A 20,467-nucleotide genomic window follows, 5' to 3' on the forward strand; every position below is an offset into this window, starting at 1 on the left:
GTGAGTAGGCTTTGAGTAAAGCAAATTGTCCTCCACAAGGTGGGTAAGCCTCATCCCAACAGTTGAAGGCCTTAAAAAAAAAAACAACTGACCTTCCCTGAAGAAGTGGGAATTCTGCCAACAGATCTCCTTTGGATTTGAAGTGTAATCCTTCTGCCAGTCTCCAGCCTGTCAGCCTACCCTGCAGACTTCATACCTGTCGGCTACACAATCACGTGAGTCAATTTTTTAAGATCAATATTTTCTCTCTCCCCACCTATCTTCCTCCCCCATGTATTAAAGTTTTATATTACTTTTTATTGTATTAGTTAGGGTTCTCAAGAGAAACAGAACCAATAGGGTATAAGTATGTGTGCCAGTCACAAGTCTAGGTTGTTACCTGTGCTTCTGACCAATCAGCTATAAATTAGAGGCTTCTAAGTCCCCCTCCTTAGGTTCAAGTAATTTGCTAGAGTGGCTCATACAACTCAGGAAAACAGTCTACTTACTGTTTTATCAGTTTATTAGATAAGGATATGATAAAGGATAAAGATGAACATCCAGATGGAGGAGATGCACTGGGCAAGGTATGTGGGAAGCACCGCAGAGCACTCATGCCCTCTCTGAGCATGCCGCTCTCCCAGCACCTCCGCATGTTCAGTGACCCAGAAGCTCTCTGAACCCCGCATGTTGGGATTGTTATGGAAGCATCATCATGTAGGCATGATTGATCATTAACTCCATTTCCAGCCCCTCTCACCTCTCTGGAGAATGGAGGTGTGTGGAAGAAAATTCTAAGCGTCTAAGCATGGATTGGTATGTACAATGACCAGCCCAAACCCAGGAGCCACCAAGAGTCACCTCATTAGAACAAAGGACATTTCTAACTCCCAGAAATTCCAAAGGGTTTGGAGTTTCAGTGTCAGAAACCAGAGTCAAAGAACAAACCTTAGAACAAAAGGTGCCCCTCTTATAACTTTAGAATTTTCAAGAGTTTTAGGAGTTCTGTACCAGGATCTGGGGGCAGAGATCAATATATTTTCTTTTCTGTTATTTCACAGGATATATACACACACACACAAACATCCGCTTTGTTTTGTTTCTCTGCTGCTGCTGCTGCTAAGTCGCTTCAGTCGTGTCCGACTCTGTGTGACCTGAGAGATGGCAGCCCACCAGGCTCCCCCGTCCCTGGGATTCTCCAGGCAAGAACACTGGAGTGGGTTGCCATTCCCTTCTCCAATGCATGAAAGTGAAAAGTGAAAGTGAAGTCGCTCAGTCGTGTCCGACTCTTAGCGACCCCATGGACTGCAGCCTACCAGGCTCCTCCGTCCATGGGATTTTCCAGGCAAGAGGACTGGAGTGGGGTGCCATTGCCTTCTCCATTGTTTCTCTAGAGAACCCTAACTAATACAGTTGTGAGTAACATAAATATTAACACTAGTGAAAGTGAAGTGAAGTCTCAGTCGTGTCCGACTCTTAGCGACCCCATGGACTGCGGCCCACCAGGCTCCTCCATCCATGGGATTTTCCAGGCAAGATTACTGGAGTGGGGTGCCATTGCCTTCTCCAAATATTAACACTAAGTGGCACTAAACTACTGGACAACAATAACATAATAAACAGGGTCTTGATTGAAGGTAAATTGTTAGACAGTTGACGCAATATTCACGAGAAATATCGATACAGTGAGCAACTTTTGATTTTCTGATATGAATGCATGTTAGGTTTTTTTAAAGTAAACATTACAAAGATTAGGACCAGAATATATTACTTTAAACAAATAGAGGTAATCGAGAAAAATCCATCAATATAAAGAACAGCAGGAAGGAAAAAAACACAGAAAAGGCAGGAAAAAGAGAAAGCAAAATGGATGGAAATAAATAAAAATCTACCAGTAATAACTGGGCTAAATTTGGCCCATGAAAAAGGATTGCTTGATTGAATAAAAAGAGCAAAAGTGAACACTATACTCTAGAATACATTTAAAACATCTGAACAAAAAGACGATGAAAAAAATATATATTAGAAAAATACAATCGAAAAAGTAGTAAACTATGTTACTATCAAACTAAATGTAGCTTAAGGCAAAAAAAAAAATCATTAAGGATAAAGATGGTTATTACATTATGAGGAAAGAAACAGCACACTAGGGAGACATAACAATTCTCAATGTGCATGCATGATGAAACAGTCTCAGACTATATAAAGCAGTAAGATTCATTTAGATGCCATGTTGGCACACAGCTAGTAATAGGGCTTGCAACATGCTAGCTTTGAGATTCTTCAGGGAAAGCGATTAGTCCAGTCACAGAAAGAATGAATATGGACATCTTTAGAACCAAAAAGTTTAAGATGGAAATCATGCAGCTCCACCTATGTTGGCCCAAGAGTCACCACAAGGCAAGAGGCCACTGACTGTGAGGAAAAACGAATTTTTCTTTTTATAGAGTTTGGAGGCAGGAGTTAGAAACTAGGGACACAAAGATCTCCCATCTCCCCAATCTCTCACTTCCTCCCTGGCAGCAAGCGAGACACGAAGATAGGTCCCACCTTCCTTCAACAACATCTCAAGATGGTCCCGTGAGACACATAACTCATTTATGGAAGGTGGCCTCCACCCAGAGAGACTGCTTCCGTAGTTCTTAATAGAAAACGTAATGATAGCAGTTTGAGGCAGGCCCAGGTCTATTACAAAGGAAGCTTCTGGGTTCCTCCCTTCAATTAAGATTACACAACCCGACTTCAGAGGTAGGACATCATGGTGACTAAAAGCACAGCCTGGCCATCAGGTGGTCATGGGATCACATTTTACCTGCAGCAAATGAGCTGTACAATAACTTGGGCCTTAAACTCTATATACCTCAGTTTCTACATTTATCAAAAGTGAAATACTATATGTAAATAGTATATAAAAAACAGGACAGTGTTTGTCACACAACAATCATGGAGAGCTACTTTTTTTAAAAAATTAAGTTATTTATTTTTGGCTGTGTTGCATGTGAGTTGTAGCACGCTGGCTCTTCAATGTTAAGTGCACGGGTTCCAGAGCACGTAGGCTCTGTAGTTGTGCACAGGCTCAGTTGCTCCATACCCTATGTGGGCCTTAGTTCCCCACCAAGAGATAGAAGCCACATCCCCTGCATTGGAAGGCAGATTCTCAACCACTAGACCACCAGGGAAGTCCCATGGAGAGCTACTTAAGCACAGATTGGCTGTGATTTGATGACGATGATAGTTTGATGAGTCTCACCCCCCACTAAGATACTCACTCCAGTTACTCAGGAATGAATGGAATTCTATAGTCCTTTGAAAGCTGAGGACTGAACCTCCTATCACACCATTGTTCTTTTACACAAAATTAGGGTGAGTGTTGTATACCAAGGCATCTCCTTCTCCTGCTCTTCGTGGTCACTGTGTTCCATTTCTTGGCACTGCCCTCTGCAACCAACTGAAGAGGAGGAAGTGACCACTGTGTCCCTTTGCTGGATAACAGCTCTGCCCTGCAGAAATCAACAAAGTGCCCCATTGCCAACAGCAGTGCCTGGAACTGCCCTGCCCTCATCACCACATTTGAGTCATCCAATGAGAAGAAACGACTCTTTCATTTTTCTCTCTTTTACAGGAAGAACTGGGGACTTGGTCCTGGTTCTGGTCTACTTTCTGTGCTTCTATTTCTTGTCAGCAGAGCACTAAGGGGCTCTCTGAGTCACAGCTCCATGGGTTCCAACTCTCATTCTGATTTACAGCCTGCCAAGAAGGAACATAGCCCACCCAGAAGACAGGGACAGGCCATAACGTTTGCAGACACCCTTCAATATCTAAGGGCTTCCCTGGTGGCTCAGATGGTAAAGAATCTGCCTGAGCAACTAACACTTTCACTTTGAATATCTAAACCCCTTGCCACTATCAACCCCTAGTCCAAGAACAAAACAGCCATCCTATAGGAATGGAGGGAATCCTTTCTCCCCTACCATACCTCAGGACCTATGACTGCAGCTCCCCATGGCACACGAAATCTACTGACTGAGGCAATATGTCAAGTAGCCTCTAACTTAAGTTCCTTCTGCAGTGGCTCTGGGGCTTCCCTGGTGGCTCAGATAGCAAAGAATCTGCCTGCAATGTGGGAGACCTGAGTTCAATCCCTGGGTTGGGAAGATCCCCTGGAGGATGGCATGGCAACCCACTCCATTATTCTTGCCTGGAGAATCCCAAGGACAGAGGAGCCTGGCAGGCTACACGTGGGGCTGCAAAGAGTCGGACATGGCTGAGTGACTAAGCACACAGCAGTGGCTCTAGTTCAGGAAAGCGAAAAGAGCAAGGACCAACTTTCCCCTTTATGAGAAAAGAATGAATAAATGTCTTTTATAGAATCACATCTAAATGTATTGGAAAGGAGCACGCATGATGTGAGGAAGAAGGAAAATCTATCCTGGTGTAACTGCCTGGAGTCCCTTTGTGGATTTGCAATAAAAACATGAATTTTTCAGCTCCTGGTTCTGGTCTTTCTACCCCTTACTTTTTGTTTCTTTGTCTTGCTTCTTCATTTATTATTCAAAATATTTACTGGGTTGATTGGAAAGCAAGTCATACCAGAAACAAAATCAGCTACAGGCAACTGATTGGTTTCATATAAACAGTACTCATTTTGGCCGCACTTGTAGTACAGTGTGTAAGCACAAAAGTCAACGCACTCTTAATCATTCCGATATTTTTTATTCCAGCCTTTGGTTAGATATGGGAACAAGAGCACTTGCACGCATTCCTTGCTGCCCAAAGTCACATAAATATATTCTATCCCCATCTATCTTTGGGAAGTGTCTTTCTGTTCATGTGTTTCTGACTTTCTCTAACTTGGGCATGGCCCATGAATCAGTTCACATGACCACTAGTTTAATAACAGTTGTTCTGAGACCCTGCAATGAGGACATCTTGCCTGAAACTGCAGGGGCTTCTCAGATTTTATCATGCAGAGAAGCAATGGTTGGATTTTTTCACCCAACTGGCTGCAGCTCCCCTCTGTGGGGACCCTGTAAAGGTAAACAGATTTAAAATGGAGCAGGCAGTTTGCCTCTCAGATCAGAGAGCAAGGTTAACTGTTTGCAGCCCTAACAAGCCAGAACCGAAATTCAGCATGCTTCAAATCCCAAAGCACCACAGCCAGGTGAAAGGAAAAACAGCAGGAGCAGCAATCTCGAGGTTTCTGCCCTGTACACTGTTGTGATATCAGTTGTGAAACCTCTGATGAACCAGAGGAGAAAGGGCAAAGGGCAAAAAGCAAAGCAACAGGAAGAGCCTGCCTGAAGCTTCTCTCCTTATGCAGCAGAGCCTCCCAAGGCATAGACAGAATTCCCAAGACAAGCATTCCACAAAGTTCATCAAAATATATGGCTCCTTCCTGCCTGGCAGCCACAAGTCTACACTGATCTGAGGTTTGTCCAGATATTTTGAATCTGATTCGCTACTCAGTGTCCAGCCAGAGGGCAAGCAAGGTCCAGGGGGGCTTTGGCCAGTAGCTCTGGCTGAAGGTCCTCAACTCAAAGAGCTGATGCCAAGCATTGTATCCCTTCTGAGTGTCAACTAGGCAGTGTTCTCAGAATCCACCTTCAAACCTCCAGTTGTGCAAGCTGTTGAAAGAGGCAGTGTTAGAATGTGCTGCCCACCAAAAAGTGGTCCAGAGAGCCAAGGAGCAAAAGGGCTTCCAGGAGCGCTTCTCGGGCCCTCAACTCTGCTCAGTGTGGATGAGGAATGCTAGAGTCAAGCCTTGAGAATCTAATGTCCAATCAATCTAATACTTTTCAGGACTATAATAACCAAAATTGCTAGTTAAATAAAAATTAGCCAGCTACTCAGCTTGAGAGTAGCAAGGCACCAAATCAATCACTATTTTGATTCATATTTGTACAGCACTGTGTGGTTGATAACCCCAAAGAATATCTCACTCATATTTATGAAATATTATGATCATTATGCACTCTTGAGATACCAGAGCCTCAGCTAGACTACAGTCAGTAAACGGCAAAGCTCAAACTAGAATCCCAGTCTGAGCTCTTAACTTGCTATTTTTCTACTTGACCTCAGCTCTCTCACCTGGGAAGTCGTTACATCTATTTTCAAAGTTCCTCACACATTTTACCCCATTTTACTCTCACACAACTCTGTAAGATATGCACTATTACTACTCTCATTTTTATAGATGAGAAATTTATACACAGAAAAATTAAGGGATTTGGCCAAAATCCTTCAGCTAATTAATGGCCATGATCCAGGTCTCCTGAGGTCCCAGTCCAATGTTCCTTGGGCATTATGACAACAGCTATCAAACTATGATGCACTAACAGAGATGGGCAATAAAGCTAGGCCCTGGCTGGAGCCAGGCCATCCAGAGAGACCACGGTGGCATCTTTCCATCGGCACACTAGACTTGAAGCGGTGGTGTTGACACAGTGCCGGATGTATTTTTCAATTTCCAATAGTTCTTGTGCTTCAGAACAGCTTATTGGCCTTAACGCTCCCCTGCTGAAAGCTGCCACCCTGCCAAGCCTGGCATGTGGTTCCTATTTCACACCTTGCATCCTCCAGCCTACAGACTCCACTCCTTAAAGTACGTGAAAGCTATGGTGATAGAAAGAGGAGGCCTTCTGCTTCTTGAACCAGGGAGCTGGGTAGAATGACATACTGATTATGAAGTACAGATTTCCAGGCTCGATCTGTTTCGTATACTACATACATCAAAACAGTGACCATAAGTCTAAAGAACTGGTGATAAATGTTTATTATTTCTAATTGGGAAACTCCTCCAATGACATATTTAATATCAGTCTTTCCGTGATCAAAAAATGAAAGAGAAAAGTGCCTTCTTGGCATCAGGCAAGGACCAAACAAAAGGGCAACCAATTGCTCCAAATCCCAGGTGACCCCAACTCTGGATGGATAGGTAGTGCAGGTTGAAAAAAGCAGCCTGCTTACTGGGGATTGGATGAAAAGAAATCAGCCAGCAGCATCTCACTTCTCTCTCAAGCCTGAGTTACTTCCCTTTCAACAGAACACCTGCATCACCCTAAGCCACAGGGCAAGTTCTCCAAATCAGCATCTGGTAGTATAGTGGTCTAAGTACCAGGGACTTCGGCCTTGGGAAGGAAATGCATTTCTTTCTTCATTGGGCTTTTATTGTACTTTTTTTCTGCTGGATGGTATCCTAGATATTAACTCTAGCTGAGGACATCTGGGTGGGTAACAGGATAATTTGAAAAAGATTTGAGGCAGGGGCTGGTGTGGAAGAGGCAGTGAGAACAAGTTTCTATTTGAAGACCCTGATGGGACCCAGGAATTCTCAGCTTTGGAAGCTGCACCCAACCCACATGACACAAATGTTTTAGAATATGGCCATGCTTCACATGAAAAGTAATTTGTCTGTAACTATGAGGTCTCAAACTTTTAATTCAAGATCTACTAATTTTTATTTTGAAACTGTTTGTATTTTGTAGGCAGCAAGATTTAGGGGGAACTTAATCTTCCTTAGAAGCCTGTGAAAATCCCCACATCTTTGGCACTGTGCCCACCTAGCCTGATGGGTGCACAGCCCTGGCTGGGAGAAGGTAGTGTGTGAAGGCAGAAGTGGGTGAAGGACTGAAGAGGCAGAGGGCAGAGATTAGGATGGCAGTAACATGAAGTCTGACAGTAGCCAACTTATGACACCCATAGAAAAAGAGCTCAGAAGTGGGTCTGGGATTCACTGGAACCCTCAGTATATGGCAGCTCAGTAGAGCTAGAGGACGAAGGTGGAAGGAAAATCAGCTTCTCTTCTCCTCTTCACTGTTGTGCATCCCTTCCCTTTCGAGATCTCTTTCCTTCTTTCTCTGTAGATGGAGCAAGCAGAAGGGCTAGGTCTTCCCCCATAGGAGAGTCCCTCATACCTCAAAAGACCCAAGAAGTTCAGTAAGAGAGTCCAAATTGAGGGGAGATGTAACCTCACACTCAGTCACCAATTCATGACTAGGAAATGAGATTACACTTCTTTTTTATTCCCAAATCACTATGACATAGGTCCCATGATCCCAGCTCCTGGAATCTAGGCCTAGACCTACTTAGCAATTTCCAAAAATCCTCACCAGTTTCCACCCCAGCAAAAGTCCCCAGATTTCTGCACTGGAACTTCTTTGTTGCCCTGCCATGCACTGCCTTTCCTAACTACACCGTCAAGGAAGGCTCCTCTGCTGGATTTAGCAGTCTTTCACTGGTGCCTGCAGCCAGAAGTCCCATTCCAGTCTCGAGGAGTGGACAATCCTCTTCTGTGTGTTAGTCCTCTGAAACACGGACCAGAACTCCTTGGTCCTCAGAAATCAGTTTGTAACTTTCAAGGTCTTTACTGATGGTTAGAAGAAAACAGAAATGTAACAGAGAATAACTTATAAGTCTTGTTAAAATTAGCTACTCCAAGAAACAATAGCCCCAAATCGACCTCAGAGGCTCTTATCCAGCCAGCTTCCAGTTTGGCTCCTGCCATGTCTCCACACATATCAATGTTCACACTTCAAGGTTAGGATCCAACAAACCACTGGCCCTCGAAAAAAAGTAGCATCCTTTTCTCCTCAATTCAAAGATGTCTAATTTTTATTCCAGAAATATCCTTTTTCTAGGATGTTTCACTTTGGGAGTAACGATTCCCTTGAGATTGTATACCATCCAACTCAAAAAGCATCTCTAAGTTAGAGAATGCATTTTTCAAAATATGGCTTAATCAAAATGAGATAAGATCATGTGCGGGACACCAGCAATTTAGCCTAGTCAAGCTCTTGATCTTGCCTCCAATAAGAGGTAAGAAGATGAAGCATGCACACCACTGTTGTCATAAGCAGGTTTCTACTTTTGATTTCCTACAAGCAAGGGGTTGAAAAACATACACATGTGATGAAACACTAAGTCACACACACACACCCCTCTCCCCAAAATACAAATTATAACAAATTATAATTTTAATCATAGTGATATCTAATTCTAAATATAGGGGGGAAACATATCTAATTTTACAGAGGAAAAATTTTGTCAGTTACTAAACAAAACATTTAATGGTTGCAGCATTCAAGTTTTTTCTCCAAAATCAGAAAATAAAAAAAAAAAAAATTGCCTTACATTTGCCAGAGTAAAAGGGCTAACTCAAGTTGTTTTGCTCAAAGCAAAAGGTCAGCCTCTTATAATCCCTACTGTAAAAGGCATACATGTTTGTAAATTTTTAGATGATGCTTTTCTATATCCCAAGGGAAAAAATCTTGATGTCAATTTTCCATTGGAAACTTTATTATTGTAGAGTAGGTCACTTACTCCTTGGAAGAAAAGCAATGACAAACTTAGACAACATATTAAAAAGCAGAGACATTACTTTGCCAACAAAGGTCTGTATAGTCAAAGCTATGATTTTTCCAGTGGTCATGTATGGATGTGAAAGCTGGACCATAAAGAAATCTGAGCACCAAAGAATTGATGCTTTTGAACTGTGGTGTTGGAGAAGACTCTTGAGAGTCCCTTGGACTGCAAGGAGATCAAACTAGTAAATCCAAAAGGAAATCAGTCCTAAATATTCTTTGGAAGGACTGATGCTGAAGCTCCAATACTTTGGCCACCCGGTGTGAAGAGCTGACTCATTTGAAAAGACCCTGATGCTGGGCAAGATGGAAGGCAGGAGGAGAAGGGGACGACAGAGACTGAGATGGTTGGATGGCATCACTGACTCTATGGACATGAGTTTGAGCAAGCTCCAGGAGTTGATGGACTTGGAAGCCTCGTGTGCTGCAGTCCATGGGGTCACAAACAGTTGGACACAACTGAGTGACTGAACTGAACTGAGGCCACTTACTCCAGCTCCATTCAAGACCTTTTGGGAAAATTCTCAATTTGAACTCACTTTCTAGAAACAGCTCCTTTTAGTGAGAATGGTAGTGTCCTGAGAGCTAAGAGAGAGAGTGAACCTAGAAGAGATGGACAAAGGCAAAACCTTAGTATAGGGAGGCAAAAGGAATTCTCTCAGTCTACATGCAGTCCTGCCTAGGACACAAGCACAGCAGATCATAATGTTGTCCTGGGACAAACTTTTAACTTACTACTATATAGAAAATACATCTAGAAAGTATTTGGTGTATGTACCTCCTAGGAACACGAAATAATGATGGCAATGGATTGACAATTTAGGATACAGGCCAAATGTCTTCCTTCAACAAACAGAGACTCAACAAACAGATGGGTAGCATTAAAATAGGCACACGGATGTAGACATTCAACAACCAGCTCTTTACTGAGGTGGAAACTGCATCCCACTTTAAATAAGTTTTATGTACACTGAAAGAACTCAGAGGCCTCACAATCATTTAAAATCCAACAGCATATACAACACTGTTACCACCCCCACCTTAGCTGCACAAGTTGGGTAGCCATGGGAAGCTGTGTTTGTTTGTGTATATTGGTTGGTTCAGACAAAGCAGTTGACACCAATACAGCATTTCCACCGATTAGTGAAGTCTATTTCTATTATCTAGTATATCTTATTAGTGTTCAGGGGGTAAAACCAAAGAATCAATGTCAAAAGATTTCTCCTGTCAAGTCTACATTCATGGAAATGTGTCTACAGTAACATCCTGAAGGGCAAGCTATTTATAAGTTGTAAATAAGGTCTTCTGTTACAAGATGCTTTCCTCTGCAGGAAGGGTGGGGAGCTGATGGCTAATAGAGACCTTCTAGAAGCAATCTCCCTGAAGTGTCACCTTGCCATCAGACTATAAGGTTTAAAATTGTGACTGGAAGACTATTATGCAAAAACTCCACCTGAGGCAGCAAAAGCACTTAAGTGAGTCTCTCTTTCAATTCTTTAATGCGGAAGCTGTTAGTTTTCTTGACCTGCTTTGGAATTTTGCTTTGCAGACTCATCTTTGGTAAAAGCCTTACTCTCTTTCTCATGTGCATATTCTTCTGTCTCTTTCCAGTGAAGGTTATTAGGGCCCAGCTCATTAGTAACCTCATTTTTCTTAATATTCTACCTTTTTAAAGACCCCATATTTTCAAATACAGTCATATTCTGAAGTACTGGGGGTTGACTTTAGAGGGAGGGAAGAATCCAGCCCATAACAGGGCCATGAGGAAAGATTAAATTGTGAACTTAGAATGTCTTCTCTACCAGCCTTCCTGGCAAGAAATTTTACGTCATCCCCTAAACTCTGAAGGGTGGGCACTTCTTGGTGAAGCCTAGCTTCATTCCTCTAGCTCACAGCCCAGATGCCATCCTGCAGCACCCATATATGTCCGTGGACATACAGTCACAAAACAGGTAGGTAAACAGGAGGGCACAGGTGTCCTTTTCTCACTGAAGTTAGCAGTAAGAAAAGGGATTCTTCAGCCACAAGAGCAGGGAATGAAGTGGAATTGAAGCTGGTCCCAGTGAGCCCCATAACCTGGGGATAAACCACTGCACAGGAGTCCTTGACACATGCATGCTCCATGAAGAGAAAAGGAAAGATTTAAATACCTGGTGAAGGAATGGAGGGTTGAAGGACAAATTTCACCCCAAGAAGAAAGAAAACAAGAGAATCAATTGGTAATGTCTCAATAAGCAGGCTGGTATTAAAATCACCATCATTGCATTTGGATCCATCGCGAGAAACTATTGAGGATGTTTGTCTTCAATATCATAAGCAAGGTTTATCAAGCATGGAGGTTTATTTTACCCCACTTACAGTCTCACAGTAAGCCTGTTTAGCCTGTTACTGTTTCCTGGATGCTGGTAGAAGACAAAAGATCCCTGGGTCAAAGACAAAAGGCTTTATTACTCATATTACAGCAAGCAGCATGACTTGTGTTGTGTTCTTGACCCCTAAGTCCTAAGTGACGGTGTGGAGGGTGTGGGTTGTGTTATAGGAAGGAACACTGCTGAATTATGTTCCCCCAAGTGAATATGTTGAAATTCTAACCCCTCAGCATTTCATTCCGACTGTATTTAGAGATAAGGTCTCTAAAGAGACAGTTAAATTAAAATGAGGTCACTGGGGCTGGCCCCAATCCAATACAACTGGTGTTCTTATAAGAAGAGGAACTTTGAATAGAGATAGGTGCAGACGGAAGGCCATGTGAAGACACACAGAGAAGATGGCCGTCTACAAGTCAAGGAGAGAGACTTCAGAAGAGTCCAACCCTGCCAATAATTTGATCTTGAAATTCTAGCCTCCAGGACTATTAGTAAATACAATTCTGCTATTTAAACTATACAGTCTGCAGCAGCCCTAGAAAATGAATACAAACACTAAGTCTGGGGAATCCAGTGCTTTTATAGTAAGCCTGTTTTTTGTCTTGGAGACATTACCTCATCTCTTAAGGTCTTTCTCTGCAAACATAACTGTGAGAAATGGCCCAGGTAGAGCGTACTCAGGGCCCCGCACTAAGCAGGTAAAGAGACAGAGGCACATGGAGGACTGTCTCTCCCAATAAGACGGTCAGTGAGCATCTTGCAACATCTCGTCTGAGAAATCTCAAAGACATAGTTAAGGTGGAAAATTCAACTATACAAAAATCCCCATCAGCCAGTAGAAGCCAACTGTAATATTTATAGTTCTCAATTATAAAGGACTGGCACAGGTGAGTAACAGTATGTCTTCAACAATGTTACGTCAAAAGTTGGTCTGAGTGGAAGTAGCAGTTGAGAAACGCTAGTGTCAATGCTATGGTAAGGATCGCGCTTATGTCTACCAGACTGTTAGAAAAATAACAAGGCTATGTGGGTAATTTTTTTTTTTTTTTGCTTCAATACATTATGGTATTTGGCTTTGAAAAAAGTGCAGGAAGTAGTGCGCAAGGCTTTGTAATGTGTCAACTTGTCTAGGCTGAACCACATTTCCCAGAATTCTCTTCCCTATATGTATGGCAGGCTTGATGGATACACAAATACTACAATTGCACAGGGATCTGTTCTCAAAGGGGCCCCACACTGGAGTTCAGTGTTCTCTGTTGAAATTCTTACTAATTTTATCTTTGAATTTGTGTTTTATAAGTGAAGCCCACTGGGCTGCTGGTGAATGTCCTGGAAGCTTGGAAACTTGGCTCACACAACATCCCACCTCTTACTGTCTGCCTAGGATTCTCCTTCCCCATCACACTGGCTGTTGTCACTCTCCACCCCTGATGGGATCCTGGGCATATGGCAGGGAGGGCTGGAGGTCCCTGGATGGTGAGTCATGGTATAGAGCCCAAGGCCCCTGTGAGGTGTGCATTTACCATACAATTATCCCATAAGATAGGGTGCATAGCTGCTGCTGCTGCTGCTGCTAAGTCGCTTCAGTTGTGTCCAACTCTGTGTGACCCCATAGATGAAAGCCCACCAGGCTCCCCCATCCCTGGGATTCTCCAGGCAAGAACACTGGAGTGGGTTGCCATTTCCTTCTCCAATGTATGAAAGTGAAAAGTGAAAGTGAAGTCACTCAGTTGTGTCCGACTCTAGCGACCCCATGGACTGCAGCCTACCAGGCTCCTCCATCCATGGGATTTTCTAGGCAAGAGTACTGGAGTGGGGTGCCATTGCCTTCTCCGAGGGTGCATAGCAGTAAATAGCAAATAATAAACACCATGACATGCCCAGAATGAAACTGCAGAAGAAAGGTAAAACAGTTCTCTTGTATTCTGAAAAAAAGGCTCCACATTTTCATTTAACACCAGCCCCACAAATGATATTGCCAGCCCTGACTTTACGTTTCCCATCAGTATGTGCCATGGATACATATTTGTATGAGTATAGAAGTGAAGCAGCAGTCATATTGCTTTTCACCTTAGAAATGTAGAGGCAGCTATATTAGTAGCTCAGGCACGTTACCACCGATCTGCTGATTCAACACAATGGCTCAGGGCAGCAGCTGGTCCCCTGCTCCTCTTGCCCCCAATCCCTCCCAGCATCAGAGTCTTTTCCAATGAGTCAACTCTTTGCATGAGATGGCCAAAGTACTGGAGTTTCAGCTTTAGCATCATTCCTTCCAAAGAAATCCCAGGGCTGATCTCCTTCAGAATGGACTGGGTGGATCTCCTTGCAGTCCAAGGGACTCTCAAAGAGTCTTCTCCAACACCACAGTTCAAAAGCATCAATTCTTCAGCGCTCAGCCTTCTTCACAGTCCAACTCTCACATCCATACATGACCACAGGAAAAACCATAGCCTTGACTAGATAAACCTTTGTTGGCAAAGTAATGTCTCTGCTTTTGAATATGCTATCTAGGTTGATCATAACTTTCCTTCCAAGGAGTAAGCGTCTTTTAATTTCATGGCTGCAGTCACCATCTGCAGTGATTTTGGAGCCCAGAAAAATTAAGTCTGACACTGTTTCCACTGTTTCCCCATCTATTTCCCATGAAGTGATGGGACCGGATGCTATGATCTTAGTTTTCTGAATGTTGAGCTTTAAGCCAACTTTTTCACTGTCCTCTTTCACTTTCATCAAGAGGCTTTTTCGTTCCTCTTCATTTCCGCCATAAGGGTGGTTAGGGCAGCTATTACAATTTCCATTTTACAGATGGAAGTGAGATGTCAGGGGTTAAATACCTTGGCTAACATCACATAGATAGAAAGTAACAGAGTTGGAACCGGTCCTCTAGTCCCTTCCCCAGTTCACTCCCATTGACCCAAAGGGTCTCTGCCAAATATGAATTATTAAGGTCAACTCTGAAGCTCAAATCTTCAGTGTAATGAAATATATTTCAACCAGAAGGCATGGTCTCTGGTTCTCAGTTATGTAATTGTATTTTTGCTGCCCAAACATTAAATAAGCAGACTATGAATCATTCAGTTCACACCTTTACATCCATCTCCTCTGCCCACAACCCCACCATGGAGTACAGAGCACTAGAAACTCTCACTCAGCACTGAACAGTCCCCAGCTTCCAGTCTCAGCAAATAAAAAGAACACCTCAAATAACTGCAAGTATTTCTAAAACGCACATTTCACACTGGGTAGTTTTTAACACTTGTAGACATACACATTGTAGGTAACAGAGCTGAAAGCAGCCCTCATCTTTATAACTCAGGCATATGATACACTGGAGCAAGGTTTGGCAGTTGTTTCATGATTATGAAAAGAACCAGCTTCATTTCAAACAAATAATCAAAATTCCAAAATAGACTACAAAAGTAAGTGAGGCTTGGCTTTTCTATTTTTACTAACCGCAAAAATGAGAAATAAGTCATTCTATTAAAGCCTTTGAGCTATAACCATATAAAGTAATAAATACACCAGCACCATGAAAAATCCAGAGAAAATGCAAATTTTCACCACTTGTCAACAATTGCAAAATCAGCCCAAAAAAGGTTTTATGTAATTACAGTCCTCCTCATGGAAGAAAGCAACAGTTGAGTTCCACAGAGAAGAGAATCTGTCACCAATTTCTGTTCTTCTAGAGGTACTTGCTACTGCTACTGCTAAGTCACTTCAGTTGTGTCTGACTCTGTGTGACCCCATAGATGGCAGCCCACCAGGCTTCCCCGTCCCTGGGATTCTCCAGGCAAGAACACTGGAGTGGGTTGCCCTTTCCTTCTCCAATGCATGAAAGTGAAAAGTGAAAGTGAAGTCACTCAGTCGTGTCCGACCCTCAGCGACCCCATGGACTGCAGCCTTCCAGGCTCCTCCGTCCATGGGATTTTCCAGGCAAGAGTACTGGAGTGGGGTGCCATTGCCTTCTCCGTCTAGAGGTACTTACAAACCCATAAGTCTCCATAAACACTAGGGAGCATGTCTCACAAAAAAGCAGGCCCCCTGTACCCTCCTTCTACATCCATGCACATTGAATGATCCCAAGATCCACAGGCACAGGAGTCAACTGGGCCAGAGCCTTAGGAGACGCTGAAAACACCTGGGCTACTCTCTGAACACCCTAGTTCATGTCCACATACTGGCCTCCTTAGATGATGAGGACGGCTTCATTCCTCGGATATCAAGCAGAGGAATCATAAGCATGCTCCAAGGGGCTTTCATTATTCATCAGAACAAGCATTCATCAGGAATTTAGTCCATGCCAGACATTGTACTCGGCCTTGGGACACAGTGGTAAGAAAAGCAAATGTGACTTTCCTCTAGGGGTTACAACCTAACACAGGATATAAATGTGAATCACCAATCATGCAGATAAATGTGTCATTGCCAACAGAGGCAGATTCAGGGAAGGACAGGTTATGCCACCAGGAATATGTCTTAGAGAAGCCTGATTTCACTCAGGGGCTCAGACAAGGCCTCCCCAAGGAAGTGACACTGTGCAGGCAAAAGGGGTGAGAATGTACTGAGTGCCTCTAGAGGAGGAAACACAAGTCTGAACATGGGGCCCCAGTGGAGCCCTGACCCAGGCCATGTGGGCATGAACAGTAAGCTCTGGACTGAGGAGATTAGTCCTGGGCCCAGCAGGAAGGGAAGCTGAGAGAGAGGTGGGGGAGCTAGGTAATAAAACATGAGGCTTGAAGGGGTAACTTTCATCTACAGCAGTGCTGTGCCTCAGGTGGCCCTGTACCCAGAAGTCAATAACGTGAGTGGTGGGAGGGAGAAGGGAAAGACACGAGGGTGAGTTAGAAACTCAGTCCTCTTTAGGCACCAGCAGGCTCCCAGGGCCCTGAACAATACTGCAAACAGCATACATTTATCCTGCTGCCCCCGGACATGCTCCCCTCCCAGCGTGGTCTGTGTCTGCTTCCTGCAGCCTCACACTCCTGAGCATCCTCCTGCTGCTCTGGCCTGCCCTTCCTGCCTCATTGCTAACATTCAAATACCAGTTCACCTCCACTTTCAGCTTTGGCATCAGGAGGAGAAATGTGATTACCTCATTTAAGTAATAAACTCTAAGGTGTCAATAGCTAACCAGGTCTTTACTGACCTTCAGGACTCTTACCTTCTGAGATGGCCAACACTCTGTCTGTAGAGGGTGTTTTTCTCAGGGCCCCTCACCTTCCAAGATGGACCACATTCTGCCTATAGATTGCGTATCTCTCTCAGTGAACCTGTTTTCACTTTACTATGGCTCATTCTTAAATCCTTTCCTGCACGAAGCGAAGGGTCCTCAGTTGGCGGCCCACCACAGGAAGTCACCCAAGATCTGAGACATAACCATCCTCTCTCACCCCAGGGCAGAGCTCTCTTGCCTGCCCCCTTGTATCTTTCAAAAGCATTCCATATTAAAGAATCTACTTCTTAATCTATCAAAAAAATTTTTTTTACTGACCTTTGGGAAGACGACTTCTCTCAATTCCATTTATTGAAACGGGAGAATTTAGGAAACACTGGGCAGGAGGCAGAGTCAGAGGGTCCAAAAGTCAGTCCTGAGAAGTGGTCCCAGCTTGGTCCTGAAGTGATGGAGTCCAGAAGGAGCGCAGAGGAAAGGCCTGTCGGTCTTTATGAAGACCCTTCAATGCCCTCCTGAAGGCAAGCGACTGGAAGTGCTAAAAAGAACAGGAAAGATAACAGCACTTCTCAGAATAGGTACTCACATCTTCAAACTTTTTCCTTTTGTCCTGGTATTAAATCAGTACAAGGGGTAATTCCATGGCAGTCCAGTGGTTAGAACTCCACACCTTCACTGCCAACGGCCCAGGTTCAATACCTGGTTGGGGAACTAAGAACCCACAAGCTGTGTGGTGCAGCCTCACCCCCCCAAATCAATACAAGCACATTAAGAAAACAACACTGGTATATGCATGTATGTTTGTGCAGATTTATTCCTGAACTGCTTAATCTTTTAAGAATCAATAAGATTCCAAAGCATTGTTCCTAATACACATTATGTGCCTATGCTATTCTAAGTAAAAATCTTATTTGAGTCTCAGAAATTCCAAAAGGTAGGTACTATTATTCCTGCATTTTAGAGAGGAAATTGTAGTATAGAAATGTTCAGTAACTTCCCCCAAGAAAAAAAGTTTTATGATTAAACATCTAAAGATTATTTTCTCCTTCTCTGAAAGTCCAAAAACATATTTGTTTGCTATCTTTTACATGAATGCCTATTTTGTAGAAAATCACGTAGAATTTAGGAGATACATAGTAAATCAAATGTATGTAATATTTTGAAACCATCAAGTAAACTACAACTTTGATTTTTTTTTTAATACGAAAGAATGAAAATGAGAAATGATTGATGTAAATGTTCTGAGCCTTTGAGTAATACGTGGGCTGCCATTTAGCTCAGGGTCTGTCCTGACCTGCTACTGCTAAGTCACTTCAGTCATGTCCGACTCTGTGACCCCATAGAAGGCAGCCCACCAGGCTCACCCATCCCTGGGACTCTCCAGGCAAGAATACTGGAGTGGGTTGCCATTTCCTTCTCCAATGCATGAAAGTGAAAAGTGAAAGGGAAGTCGCTCGGTCGTGCCCAACTCGAGCGACCCCATGGACTGCAGCCTACCAGGCTCCTCCATCCATGGGATTTTCCAGGCAAAAGTACTGGAGTGGGGTGCCATTGCCTCCTCTGGTGCCACCTGGGGAGCCCTTAAAAATTGAATGAAAGTTAAAGTGAAGTCGCTCAGTCGACTCTTTGCAACCCCATGGACTATAGATTACCAGGCTCCTCTGTCCATGGGATTTTCCAGGCAAGGGTACCAGAGTGGGTTGCCATATCTAGTAGTACTCAATATTCACAACGGTGGAGCCATGGTCCATTGCATGTTAGTTGCTCGGTTGTATCTGACTTTTTGTGACCCCATGGACTGTAGCCCATCAGGCTCCTCTGTCCATGGAATTTTCCAAGCAAGAATACTGGAATGGGTTGCCATTCCCTTCTCTGGGCAATCTTCCTGACCCAGGGATCAAACCTGGGTCTCCTGTATTACAGGCGGATTCTTTCTGATGAGCCACCAGGGAAGCCCTGATGGTCCATTAGAGGCTATATTGATTGGCTAGGACTTTCATAACAAACCACGACAGACTGGATGCCTGAGACAGCAAAAATGTATTGTCTCACAGTCTGGAGGCTAGAAGTTCAAGATCAGAGTGTTGGTCATGTTGGTCTCTCCTGTGGCCCCTCCCTTTGGCTTGTACATGACCATCTTCCCCCTGTGTCTTCATGCGGTCTTCTCTCTGTATATGTCTGTGATCAAATTTCCTCTTCTTCTAAGGGCATGAGTCATATTGCATTAGGACCCACCTGAGTGACCTTATTTTAACTTAATTACCTTTTTAAAGACTCTATTTCCAAATACAGTCAACTCTGAGGTACTGGGGAGTTAGGATTTCAACACAGGAATTTTGAAGAGACACAACTCAGCCCATAACAGAAAAAATGATCCAGGAATCAAGAGGAAACTAGATTCCTCAAATGGACAGGAACACACCAAAAGAGCTAGATAAGCAAACTAGTCAGAAACCCACCCTTGGATGTGTCTTGTCCCTGAAGGGATTAGGTCCAAAAGTTAAGAAGAAGATCTGAATAGTCACCCAGACAGTACTGTCCAAATGGGAAAAATGCTTCATAGCTATAGCTCATACATACTTAAGAGGATAAAACTTGGCTGAAATTCATGCTTCCTTCCCCTAATGTAGCCTTAGATCATTATTTGGTCCTCTTCAATTATGTGCGAGTTCAAACAGGAAGATATATGTAATAGATTTGATGTTGGAAATTAACAAGCCCAAGTCCTTCTCTCGGCCTTTTACAGGATGTCACTTGATTATGTATGTGGTCAAGAACCAATTCTAGTGATAGCTCCCAAATTGTTAACATATTTGTTTTCAGAAAGAAATATAGCATGGTTTGTCTAAAAAAAAGCAAAATAGAGATTAATCCTAAAATTCAGAAATCTGTGGATTGTTTTATTTAATTCTTAAATGAACTGGTTATTTTAACTTTCAGTACTCAGTTTTCATGTCTTTAAAAATATTTGTCAACTTGTGCTACATGAAGTATGTTTACTTTTATAATTAAAAAGAAAACTTTTAAACAATTAGCACATCTTTCTAAATGTTCCTTTTGGGGAAAAAACAGTTTTTAGATTTGTTGTTTTAATTTGCCCATTTTTACTTCCTCTAATTAAATAAATCTGATCCTTAAACAGAATAAAATAAATTTTTGCAGGATGAATCACATGTTCCCATTTTAACTTCAGAGGAGTGTCTATAAGGGGAAACATTGGGAGGACATAAGCAATGAAAACTCTTTCTGCAATATCCCTCTTCTGGCCAATTGAAAAGAAACCTTGAAAGATGAAAGCAGTCCATCAAGTACTGTAATTAGCATGAGGCAGGCACTAAAACCTTACAGCTATCTCACAGGAAAATTTTACTTTTAAAAAACTGACTTTGCAGTTTTCCACACAATGGGGAAAACTTTGTTACATGCATATATTTGAGGAAGATCTGTATCTTAATATATGAAAACTTTTACAGTCAAATCAATAAAAAAGAGACAACCCAATAAAAAAATGAACAAAGCCTTGCAAAGTTCACAAAAGGAAATATACAAATGGCCAATAAGCACATAATAATAGAGTTAATTAACATCATTAA

The 20,467-nt window shown here is 42.9% G+C and overlaps 1 long non-coding RNA gene across 2 annotated transcripts in view; it reads right to left on the reverse strand.

Annotated features, from left to right (window-relative positions):
• The window catches only part of LOC123335001, a 55,999-nt gene that overhangs the window by 13,618 nt on the left and 21,914 nt on the right, over positions 1 to 20,467 (reverse strand). For both annotated transcript variants that reach the window (XR_006553199.2, XR_006553198.2), the window contains exon 2: positions 17,196 to 17,412. This is a non-coding gene — a long non-coding RNA (uncharacterized LOC123335001). The remainder of the gene's footprint in view (positions 1 to 17,195; positions 17,413 to 20,467) is intronic.

The sequence above is a fragment of the Bubalus bubalis genome, chromosome 9 (assembly GCF_019923935.1).
Source record: "Bubalus bubalis isolate 160015118507 breed Murrah chromosome 9, NDDB_SH_1, whole genome shotgun sequence".
Lineage (NCBI taxonomy): Eukaryota > Metazoa > Chordata > Mammalia > Artiodactyla > Bovidae > Bubalus > Bubalus bubalis.